The sequence below is a fragment of the Dipodomys spectabilis genome, unplaced genomic scaffold (genome assembly GCF_019054845.1).
Source record: "Dipodomys spectabilis isolate Male_0828 unplaced genomic scaffold, ASM1905484v1 ptg000361l, whole genome shotgun sequence".
NCBI classification, from domain to species: domain Eukaryota; kingdom Metazoa; phylum Chordata; class Mammalia; order Rodentia; family Heteromyidae; genus Dipodomys; species Dipodomys spectabilis.
In genome coordinates, this window is record NW_024871038.1 from 650,129 (window position 1) to 662,288 (window position 12,160).

Genomic DNA, 12,160 nt, shown 5'->3' on the forward strand with positions numbered 1-12,160 from the left:
CATTGCTTATTTTCTGGAAGGAGAGACATATGTGCTGGGGACAAAATACAGAGACATATGTGCTGGGGACAAAATACACTGTAACTATGAAACAAGAGGAATATCATAGGAAAAGAAAGACCCATCTGTACGGTATTTTCACAATAATAATAATAAGAAGAAGAATGAGAAGAATGAGAAGAGAAGGAGAGAAGGAGAAGAAGGAGAAGAAGGACAAGAAGGAGAAGAAGGAGAAGAAGAAGAAGAAGAAGAAGAAGAAGAAGAAGAAGAAGAAGAAGAAGAAGAAGAAGAAGAAGAAGAAGAAGAAGAAGAAGAAGAAGAGAAGAAGAGAGAGGAGAGGAGGAGGAGGAGGAGGAGGAGGAGGAGGAGGAGGAGAGGAGGAGGAGGAGGAGGAGGAGGAGGAGGAGGAGGAGGAGGAGGAGGAGGAGGAGGAGGACGAGAGGAGGAGGAGGAGGAGGACGAGGAGGAGGAGGAGAAGAAGAAGAAGAAGAAGAAGAAGAAGAAGAAGAAGAAGAAGAAGAAGAAGAAGAAGAAGAAGAAGAAGAAGAAGAAGAAGAAGAAGAAGAAGAAGAAGAAGAAGAAGAAGAAGAAGAAGAAGAAGAAGAAGAAGAAGAAGAAGAAGAAGAAGAAGAAGAAGAAGAAGAAGAAGAAGAAGAAGAAGAAGAAGAAGAAGAAGAAGAAAGCCTTTGTTTCTCTGAAGGTTACAAGAAATGGGTATTTCTGCAGTTTGAACAGCAGGTGGCACTTTTAACTACTTTACAAGTGAGTCCAGTCTGTTTGTTGTTGTTTTTGTTATTGTTGTTGCTGATTTAGCTTAGGATAGAAACCTAAGTGATATGGTGAGAGGGCACAAAATCATTTAAAATGATCTTGGAAACATTAAAAAACCTCACCAGTGAACAGATTGCAGTCTAAAAATGTACCAAAAATCAAGCCTTGAACTAGTTCTGTATGAGTGTAGCTAGCACACAGACCTTCTGTAGGTAGCTTTCCTTGTCTGGAACAACCTACTCAAGCTGTGTACAAAGGAAAAGAAACAACACTAGAACTTAAAATTTGGAAATGCCCAGTGCAAGTTGAGATGTATGCATTTCTAGAGTCTTCCTAGCACTAGGGGCTTTTGAACAACAATCTCTCCAACAACAATCTCCTTGGCCTTTGCAAGCTGCCTTTTCAGGTATTGCATAGAAAGCCCCCTTGCTGTGTGCTCTGCCACAACACTAAGACCATCAGTGTTGTAGGATGATGGGGAAACTTCTCCCAGGACAGAATGTGGCCATTGTTATGTTTAGCAAATAATTAACCTGTCAAACTGGGCACCAGTGGCCCTTGACTGTAAACCTAGCTACTCAGGAGGCAGAGATATAGTATGCCAGTAAAAAACCAGCTTGGGCAGGAAAGGCCTTGAGACACTTATCTCCAAGAAACCACCAGAAAACTGGAAGTGGCACTGTGGCTCAAGTGATAGAGAGCTAGACTTGAGCTGAAGAACAGAGAGACAGCCCCTAGGCCTAAAGTTCAAGTCCCATGACGGACAAAATAAAGGAAAAAAAAGTAAAAGAAAGAAAGAAAGAAAGGGAAAAAGGAAAGAGAGAAAGAGAGAGAGAAAGAGAGAGAAAGAAAGAAAGAAAGAAAGAAAGAAAGAAAGAAAGAAAGAAAGAAAGAAAGAAAGAAAGAAGAAAAAGTCGAAAGAAAAAAACCTGTCATGATGAGAGATATGGCAAAGCTCCAGCCTCTGCAGATAAAGACATCCTGACCTGGGAGATGGCTCAAAAACAGAGGCACTGTTACCTTCTCCTGGTAAGAACCAAAGCTCCCACTGGAGCCCATACCATTAGAATGGAGCAGATTCGCAGCACATGCCTACAGCCCCAAGTCAGTGTGGCCAGAGTGATCAGCAGCCAAGCTTCCAAGTCCCCTTTGATTCCTGCCTCCTGGGCACATTGTGGGCCAGCTCAGAAGGAGGTTTCAGAAGAGCAAAAGAGCCATGAAGCAAAGCAGTCATGTAGAAACACAAAGCACATGACTCTCACCTCTGGTCTTCCAGAGTTATTCTCAGATTATTTTGTGGATAAGAAGATGTGAGTGAATCATCTTGCTTCCTGAAAAATATCTCTGTATAGGTAGGCATTATTTGCCTCACACTGAAAGGCAACCACTTGTCCAAAGGCTGGTCTCATCTGTGGCCAATAAATTTCCTTTTCCCGGCCATCATCCCTTTAACAGACATCTGTATGTTGGCTGATAGCACATCCGTGAATGGAGATGTACCTGCGAAGGTTTTGAATCCATAGTGGTCCATGATGTCCTATCACCATTTCTCTCCCACTGTCATCTCAGAATTAGACCAGAAGCTGGTTGCAATCACAGCACATATCAACACAAGACTGTCAATACCTGAACCTTGTCAAAGTCTACTTCAAAAATAGCTTTCAGTTTCAATCTATGTCTGACAGAGTATCTACCCCCTACTTTTTTGGTCTAGGATATATGGAGCTATAAACTGGGAGACTTAGAGAATAAGATTAGAGAAAATGGGTCTCCTGGACAGGATCTGCTATAGGTATGACAAGTTAGAAGGAAAAAGAAACAGCATAAGGAAATATTAACATGGCCAAAGTGGTCAAAAGACATCTCTCCAATGCAAGAATGTGTTTCTGACAAACCTGTTCTTGTTGGGCCATGGCCTGGTATGATGGTGCCACTTTACACTCTGGTCCCAATAGAGTAACATACATGTCATGGCTTCTTCCTTCCATGGCCTAGGCTGACTACCAGAGGTTTATTCCCTGTTTTTACCTCTGCTTTCTAAAAGGGTACACACATCAAGGGGCTCTCTTCTTTCCCCCTACAAATATTCTACCAATGTTCCCTCATTTCACAACTCCTCATTGCCAATCTAGGTGCTGCTGTTCTATGAGTCCTAATGTATCCTCTCCTGAGCCTAACATTTGTTGCCTTTCCTCCTTTTGGTGCTGGGGACTGAACTGAGAGTCATGTGCATGCCAGGGATGTACTCTACTACTGAGCTGCATCTTCACCTCTGAACTTTGTTTATCAAACTTGTCAAGAACTCTATTAAGTATTTGATACAATTACTAAGGTACATGAGAATAAGGGAGATGCTGCACTTAGCAATTGGACAAAAATTCACCGATCTATAGGAATCACCTCCACATTAGCTTGTGTGGCAATGAATGCAGAGCTCTGGCTAGGAGAAAACAAAAGTCATGCCTGAGAAATACACGGCGGTCTACTGGTAAAATTATCAACAGGAGTTTTCTAAGGAGTGAGGCATGAGTCATTAATTATGAACCAAGAACTACTTCTTCAAAAGTGTAAAGAAATAAGCCAAAGCCACCAGAAAAGACTCATGAAAAGACTCATAAATGGGTACTTAAGAGAAAACAAAAATGTTCTTAGTCAAACACTGGTAGATAGGATGGGTGGTGCCTCCATCACAGCTTGGCCTCAATCCTTAACAAACTGAGGAATGAGAGTGCCTTGGCCAGGCCTGCCTTCAATTCTGACCCAGCAGCCTTAGAAGATTTGGGTTCCTCCAACCTGGTAAGTTCTAGGACAAGAGACCCAGGGGTATCAACACTTACTCCCTAGGACTTCCACAATGGAAGCTATTTGCACTTTGATCTCCCTGGGGCAAGGACACAAAATAACCTGCTTCTAGTCACAGATCACTCTCTGGGACAGTTTACTTTCTAATGAGTGAGACCAGCTTGGCTTAAAGATCTCTATCCCACCCCTCCCCACCCTACCCCAACCTCAGGGCTGGTAGAGGAATACTTACGGAACTTACCATCTCCCAACTTTACTAGCAACAAGGTACTTGCACCTCACCCAGAAGTACCTTTTCCTTAGAGCTTTCTATAAGTTGCAGTATTCCCATAGCCCTGTTTCTGAAGAAAAAGGTACTCTTACAGGTTATTGGTGGCCATGGAGGAATGCTTGGCACAGACAACCTGCCTGGAGCCTCACTGAAAGAAGAGTGAAAGATTCTGGCAAAAAGAACCAGTGATTGATTTGGCCTCCAGTGAAAACAGAAGTGTTCACCCTCTTCCTGGCCATTGTAGGTTCTAAGCAATTGAGATTTCTGTTTCACTCATGTAAAGTAAACATACCCAACAGGCTAGATCCATCCATCCCTTATATCCTTACAACACCCTGTGGGCCTCAGACAGCTTTGACTGCTGGAAAAATGAACATGAGAATGGGTCATTGGGAGAGGCCATGTCTCCCCTCCTCTGTTTGACTTGGAAGTACTGTGTCAAGCAGTTCTTGATACACTATGGGATTGGTCAGCTTCTCAGCCTCTCACTCCCTCAAACAGCTAGAATCACTTCTGTACTTAAAGCTGCCAGACACCTTGAGAAACTACCCTGGCAACCAGGAACTTGCACTCATCCTGTGAGTGCTGCTTCATTGCCAACTGAACTCTAAACACAGGGATCAGTGTTCCTGATACTGTTTCTGGGGAATGTGACTGAAATCCCTCTGATGGGACATGAGACAAGAACCTGTGGTTGTCTGAAGGAGAAGTAGCATCTGGATCTAATTTTCTTTCTCTTCAAACTGCTTTTTTGCTACTTGCATGCTTTTGAGAGATTGAAAACTATAAAACTGGGCCAGGGGGAAAAACAACAACATTGGCACTTGTCATCCTCCTCTTCAAAATAGCAGAAAAACCATGAATTTAATACTCCTCTTGAGCACCAGTCCTATATTGCTAAGATTAAATCCTTCTGGCCAAATTTATATTTCAAATACACTGAAAGAATAAAAAGGATTCTAAAGAAGAATAAGGGCTCAGGGTATAAAATGTATACTTCTTTATTTATACAAATAGGGTTTTAAAACAATCATATTTAAAAGAAATCTGCATTTTTACATTCACTGTCAGTGAGTTCCTGACAGAGAAGGCTGAGCATGATGATACATAGCAAGGTCCCACTGCAGGACAACAGTAGCTCAGGAAAGCACCATTTATTTGAGAAGCAGTAGGCAGGCTCTGGCATTCCTGTTGCACTGCTAGCAATGGGAAGTCTTAAACCTCTTCTTCCACAAGACTTCTTCAAATTCCCCCTGTTCATCAGCAGTGGCATCTTTGATTTGCTGGTACTTGGACACCGGGTCATTGATGTTGCTTTCAACCTCAGTGAACTCCATCTCATCCATGCCCTCACCTGTATACCAGTGCAAGAATGCCTTGTGCTGCAACATGGCACTGAACTGCTCTGAGGTGTGCTTGAAGGGTTCCTGGATGGCCGTGTTGTTGCCAATGAATGTGGCCAACATCGTGAGGCCATGTGTGGGGATGTCACACACAAGTGTCTTCACGTTGTTGGGGATCCATTCTGCAAAGTAGCTGCTGTTCTTGTTCTGCAAGTTGAGCATCTGCTCATCCACCTCCTTCATGGACATGCGGCCTCGGAAGATGGCAGCCGCTGTCAGGTAGAAGCCATGGCGGGGATCACAGGTGACCATCATGTTCTTGGTGTAAACATCTGCTGGGTGAGCTTGGGCACTGAGAGAGCATTGTACTGCTGGCTGGCACGGCTAGTCAGGGGTGCAAGGCCAGGCATGAAGAAGCGCAGGCAGGGCAAGGACACCGTGTTCACAGCCAGCTTGCGCAGGTCTGCATTCAGCTGGGCAGGGAAGCGCAGGCAGGTGATGACCTTGATCATGGTAGCCAACACCAGGTGGTTCAGGTCTCCATAGGTGGGCATGGGCAGCTTCAGAGTGCAAAAGCAGATGTCATACAGGGCCTTGTTGTCAATGCAGAACGTTTCATCTGCATTTTCCACCAACTGGTGGACAGACAAGATGGTGTTGTAGGGTTAGGTGAGGATGATAGGGTTAGGTGGATAAAGGCTCAGCCCAGCACTGGGAACTAGAGTGTCTGGATGTTAGGGAGGAGGGGTGCCCGTTAGCCATCTCCCATGGACTATGATGACATATCAAATATGAAGTTGTCTGGTCTGAAACTCTGGCCAAATGGTTCCAATCTCACTGAGTCTAAGGTGCCAGTGTCCAACATCTTGGGCAAGGGCATGACACTGAAGGTGTTCATGATGCTGTCTGGGAACTCCTCTCGGATCTTGTTGAGAATCAGGGTGCCCATGCCTGACCTGGTGCCACCTCCCAGGGAGTAGGCCAGCTAGAAACCCTGGAGACAGACACACCGTTCTGCTCACCACTTCCAGCACTGACTCCACCAGCTCGGTTCCCTCTGTGTAGTGGCCCTTGGCCTAGTTATTGCCTGCTCTGTTCTGGCCTATCAGACACAAAGACATGATGAGACACATACTCCAGGAATAATGACTTTGCTATATGCATTGTGAAGACTATAGGCTCCTCTGAGCAACTTTGGCTATTATTTTAGATACACTGGTGAAATAAAGGAAATGTTTTCTTTTTTGGGGTCCAGTCGTGGGCCTGAACTCTGGGCCTGGGCGCTGTCCCTCAGCTCTTCAGCTCAAGGCTAGTGCTCTACCACTTAAGCCACAGCACCACTTCTGGCTTTTTTTCCTGATTATATGGTGCTGAGGAATCGAACCCAGGGCCTCATGCATGCAAGGCAAGCACGGTACTGCTGAGCCACCTTCCTAGCCCCCAGGAAATGTTTTCAATGTATCTGGGACCCTACAAATCAACCAGGTTCTAAAGAAAGTAAAGACAATGTGGAGGAAGATACATTTTAACCCAAACCACGTACTTCTAAAAATGAACAGAGCCTGGTGATGGGAAGGGGTCTTAGTGGTAGAGTGCTTGCCTCACATGCACAAGGCCCTGAGATCGATTCCTCAACACCACATAAACAGAAAAAGCCAGAAGGGATGCTGTGGTTCAAGCGGTAGAGTGCTTGCCTTGAGCTGAAGAGCTGAGGTACAGTGCTCAGGCCCAGAGTTCAAGCCCCACGACCGACCAAAAAAAATGAACAGAGCCTGCCTCAATACTGGAAAAGTACTTACTTTCACAGGAGGAACAGGAGAACAGAATGGTCAGAGGGAAGCTAAGCTGCAGGCACTTGTCTGCACCTTGCTCACACATAGCTGTGCTTTGATTTCTGGTGTCCTGAAATGGTTCCCTGTTATTGCCAGGTATTTGAAAGGGCCAGCAGCGCTGAAACATTGTTGGAGGCATTCCCTGCTCGCTGTTCATTCCCTTCAGAGGCTGTTTGCAGACTGGTATTTATCTGTGCTGATTGAGTGGACAGGGACATGACTCCCGTGGACTGAAATAGGTGGGTTAGGTGAGGATGATATCTAGATGAATAAAGGCTCAGCTCAGCTCTGGGAACTGGAGTGTCTGGATGTTACGAAGGAGGGGTGCCTGTTAGCCATCTTCTATGGACCATGCTGACGTACTAAATATGAAGTGTCTGGTCTGAAACTCTATGGTTTCGATCCTACTAAGTTTAAGGTGCCAGGCTCTAGGTCCACCATGATGGCCCGAGGAACATATTTGTTGCCTGTGGGAACAAGAGTTGACTTGGGCCTATACTTGACAAGGAACTTAGGAGCAGAGCTTATGATTCTAAGTGGCTCTCAGCATTCATTATAGAAATTACAGCATTTCAGACATGGAAACAGAAAAGATATCTTGAGAATGAATCACCATGCAAGAGGCTTCAGCAACTTTAAGGACGTTTGCAGTTGTCTATTTCCATGCATTTTATTCCTTTGCTTTGGGCATGGTGGCTGAAATCTCAGCTACTCAGGAGGCAAAGATGAGCATCAGGCTTTGAGTCTAATGGGGCAAAAGAAAGATGACAACACCTTTTTTTTGTTGTTGTTGTTCATGGTGGGGCTTGAACTCTGGGCCTGGGCACTGTCCCTCAGCTCTTCAGCTCAAGGCTAGCACTCTATCACTTGAGGCACAGTCCAACTTTCAGTTTTCTGAGTTGTTTATTGTAGATAAGGTTCTCAGGGACTTTCCTGCCCAGGCTGGATTTGAATGATGATTCTCATTTCTCAGCCTCCTGAGTAGCTAGGATTATTGGTGTGAGTCATCATTGCCTATCAGCAAGAAGCTTTCTCTTTTTTGTTAATTTTATTTTTATTGTAAAGGTGCTGTATAGAGGAGTTACAGTTACATGAGTAAGGAAATGAGAACATTTATTGTCGAACATTGTTACCCACTCCTTTGTTGTTCTCCCACTATCCCTTCCCTTCCCCAATTAAAAGTAGCTAGGTGCAGAGCACCAGTAGCTCATGCCTATAATCTTAGCAACTATGGAGTTGGAGATCATCACTGTTCAAAGCCAGCCTGGGCAGGAAAGTCTGTGAGACTCTTATCTCCAATAAACTGATAGAAAACCAGAAATGGCACTGTGGCTTAAGTGGTAGGGCTGCTTGTCTTGAACAGAAGAGTTGGGGCACAGTGCATAGGCCCAGAGTTTAAGTGCCACTGCCGACAAAAAAACAAACAAATAAAACAAAAGAGCCAGGTGTGGCTCTTCAGCAAGTAGATGTAGGGGAAATTCAAGTATAATGCTTTCCTGGGGAAAAGACATAAAATTCATATTTCTTGTGTTATAATTTTTCAATAATTGTTATCAAATAGCACATTTCCCTGTATTCAAATACTCAGAGCAACCTTGGGCAATTACTTGCAATTTGCCATTTAACCTGATTTTTCAAAAGGGATATCAGTTAAAGTGATATAAACATGAGTTTGAGACTGCCCCCTTCCTAAACAATGACATGAAGAAAACTGGCCATCCTGCCTGATATACAGGATCTAATAAAGACACAACATAAAATACTGTTCATAGCAGTGACACAATTCCACACAACGACTCTCAACCAAGGAACCACAAGATTAAAGTCTTATGTCTTACTTAAGCAATATCACCACAAAATACGAAGGTGAGGACATCCCCAAATGTAGATCTATAAAACTCAAATACATTAAATAGCTCTGTCCTTTTGTTTGCACTTTTTCATTGGTTTATTACACAGGAAAACCAATTATCTACGATTCTGTTTGTATACAATGATGTAGAATGGAAACTCTTTATATAAAATTAAATGAATTTCACATTGACAGTTACAAAAACTGACAATCTACTCTGTAGACTTCAGTAAGGTTGTTTGTATTAGGAAAGACAATATATATCACTTAAAAGCAGTGTTTACACATTATTATTGGGTTTTTCTACATCACAACAATGTTTTTTACTTTAAAAACCTTAAAAAGAATTTATTGTTGGCTAAGTATTCATATTCAAAATGCTGAAGTCCAGAAGTGTTATAGATTTCAGGGTGAGACACTTTATTTATGCTTTATGATTTGGACTATTCACATATATATTAGTGACTGAACATCCCTCTTTAAAATTTTAAAATTTTCAATTTCAAAATTTTTTTTTAGAAATTTAATCTGTATTTTAAAGAGGGCAATGCAACTGGGCTCTGGTTGCTGAAGGGTGAAATTCTAGCTACTCAAAAGTCTGAGATCTTAGGATCGCAGATTGAAGCCAGCTGGGGCAGGAAATTCTGGGAGACTCTCATTTCCAAGAAACTACCTGAAATAGTTGGTGTCATGCCACCTCCTGCGGAGTCTGCATGAGATCGCCTTAGACAAAGAGCTTTAAGGAAGCATGCCTGCAGGAAGGGGGTGTTGGTTCAAGGCTTCCCATACACTTGGCTGCACCTTTATAGCCTCTACCTTTATTCTTACTATATTCTTCTTGGCTGTACATTCATTGCTTTTATTCTCGTTTTGGCTATTTTTCTATTGATCCGTGAACAGAGCATGTTGTTTCTTTCCAGTCCAGTAGAGATGGCTTCTCTAAATAATAAAGACTAGGACCAAAGATTAAATGTGTGCGATGCCCCAATCAATCATCTGATGTGACGCTGCCTCCAAAAACTCCTACAACTTCACAAGCGGTTTTGCGGCTCACGCATAGTAAACATAAAAACTTAAAATTTCCAAATATGTTACAACAAGCAGAATTAATGAATTAAACTAAGCTAGAAGGAGTTATCCCAGAAGCCCAGAGAGTTCTAAAAAAAGGAACCCCTGGTAATAAAAGGAAAAGAAAGATTGAAGAGATGAAGGACAATGCCTATGCCCAGAGTTGAAGCCCCATGACAAAAAAAAAAAAAAATCCAGGTGTGGCTAGTCAGCAAGTACAGGTAGGGGGAATTCAGTAAAAGGCTTTCCTGAGGAAATTCACAAGTGTATACTCAAAAATTAAAACAAAATATATGGTGGAGGGGCTCAGGTGGATACAGCACTTGACTTACAAGATTGAGGTCCCAAATTCGAACTACAATACCACCCTAAGAAAGGCAGGAACTCCTTCCTTGTCATTAGTATTCCCCAGGGTCCTATTCTGCCACAGTATTGGAAGCCAGACAGGAGACACTCACTGGCTGCCTCGTTGTAATATACCTCGATTCTCTGCAGCTGTAAGCTGCTGTCTACATAATAGTTGCCAGTGCAGTCAATGTTGTGCTCATCGCTTAGCATTTCCCAAAACTGAGATGGAACTAGAAGTGTATTATGGGCTAGAATGTTAACTGTCCAAACAATGGATTTTAAAATAACTATAAGAAATCCAAGTCCTGTTGACACAAATATTTTTGTAAAAAAATTAATTTTTTAAATTAAAAAAAGCACAAAAATTGATGGTATTTTAGTTTTGTTAATCTCTTTGCTATCTGGCTGAATAGAAGACATCTGGGTTCTCCTATGTTTATTCTATCTTACGGGATACCATATTCTGTTTGGATTCTATGATGAGAACCTGGCCTTATATGGACATGAAATTGCCAAAGCAGTAACTTGAAGACTCAGCTAGAAGGGTCTCCAGAACCCCAAGGGTCCTCAGAGCATACACCGACAACCACGGATTTAGAAAACACCCAACTTAAGGGAACTGAGATAGGGCATGAAAACTCAGAGAAATTTGCATTAAGGTTGATGAACTGTTCTCAATTATCTAATACTCATCAGTTGACAAAAAGGGAATCCTCTGTATCTGTCAGCTCAAAGACACTGCACTCCTTTCTTTCAAATCAGACCAAAAATGCATTAGTCTATTCCCAGGAAACTAAGTACAATGACTTGAGTCTCAGGTAAGACTAAGACATGCAAGGGATTTGAAACCACCCCAGCCTTGCTTAAAAAACCACACCCACCTGGGCCACACAAATTAGGGAAATTGGGGAAACTATCTGGGGGACTTGATTTCTAGGAGGTTAGGGACTACTATGGAGCCCCACCTACCTCAGCCTAGACATGACCACCACCACCTGCACCCTCCAACCCCGTCCTCTTCCTCCTTATCCCCCTAAATTTGAGACTAGGATCCTAGGCCAGTGTCATGCTCCCCTTTGAGCCAATCTGGTTGCCACAGTGGCTTGCCTGTATGTACACGATCTCCCTCACGGTGTAGGGCTGCAAAGCAGTTGGATGCGTGTCCTCAGCAGTGGTGTACACCGAGGAAATCAGGTAGGGCTGGGGAGCAGGAATCTGACACAGCCAACTCAGATCCCCATTTAAACCTCTGGTTGTTATGGGGCAGAGGAGATGGGGTGGACTTGATAGGCAGAGCCAGCAGGTGCTCCAACTCAGTCTGCCTACTGCTGGGTAATCAGAGATAGCTACCTGTTATCACTTAGCCCTGGCATCCAGCTGTCAGCCTCAAGTCAATTAGCACAGCTGCCACTCTATTTGGAACCTCTTGCCACACTGCCATCCACCTCCCACCCTGACTCACAAGAGAGGCTGAACCCTGGGATCCAGGAAGCAAGAGGAGGGGCTTCCTCTACACAAGGTACTTGTGCCAGAAGCCAAGAACAAGCCTACCATCTATTTTTGATAGGAGGGCCTAGAACTGAAGGGGCACGTTCTGTTGGATTCCATGACTGATTTCCATTCTGGGAAGAGTCAGGGGCTTAGGGCCTTGCCTTCATACTCAAGTTTTCTTTTCTTTTCTCTTAAAAGCAGCTTGCTTTATTACTTAAGCCATAGGTCTACTACAGTCTACTTTTTGTTTCATTTGGCTTCTGCTCCAAGAGTGAGAACTCAGCTCCTGCTCTGTGTGTGTGTGTGTGTGTGTGTGTGTGTGTGTGTGTGTGTGTGTGTGTGTGTGTTTGGCTAGAGTTAGGCACGTTGGTGTTAGGGCTTG

General features: G+C 43.5%; 1 pseudogene; it reads right to left on the reverse strand.

The window, feature by feature from the left end:
• Nucleotides 1-5,043: 5,043 nt before the first annotated feature.
• The window catches only part of LOC122095768, a 75,187-nt pseudogene continuing 68,070 nt past the window's right edge, over nt 5,044-12,160 (reverse strand).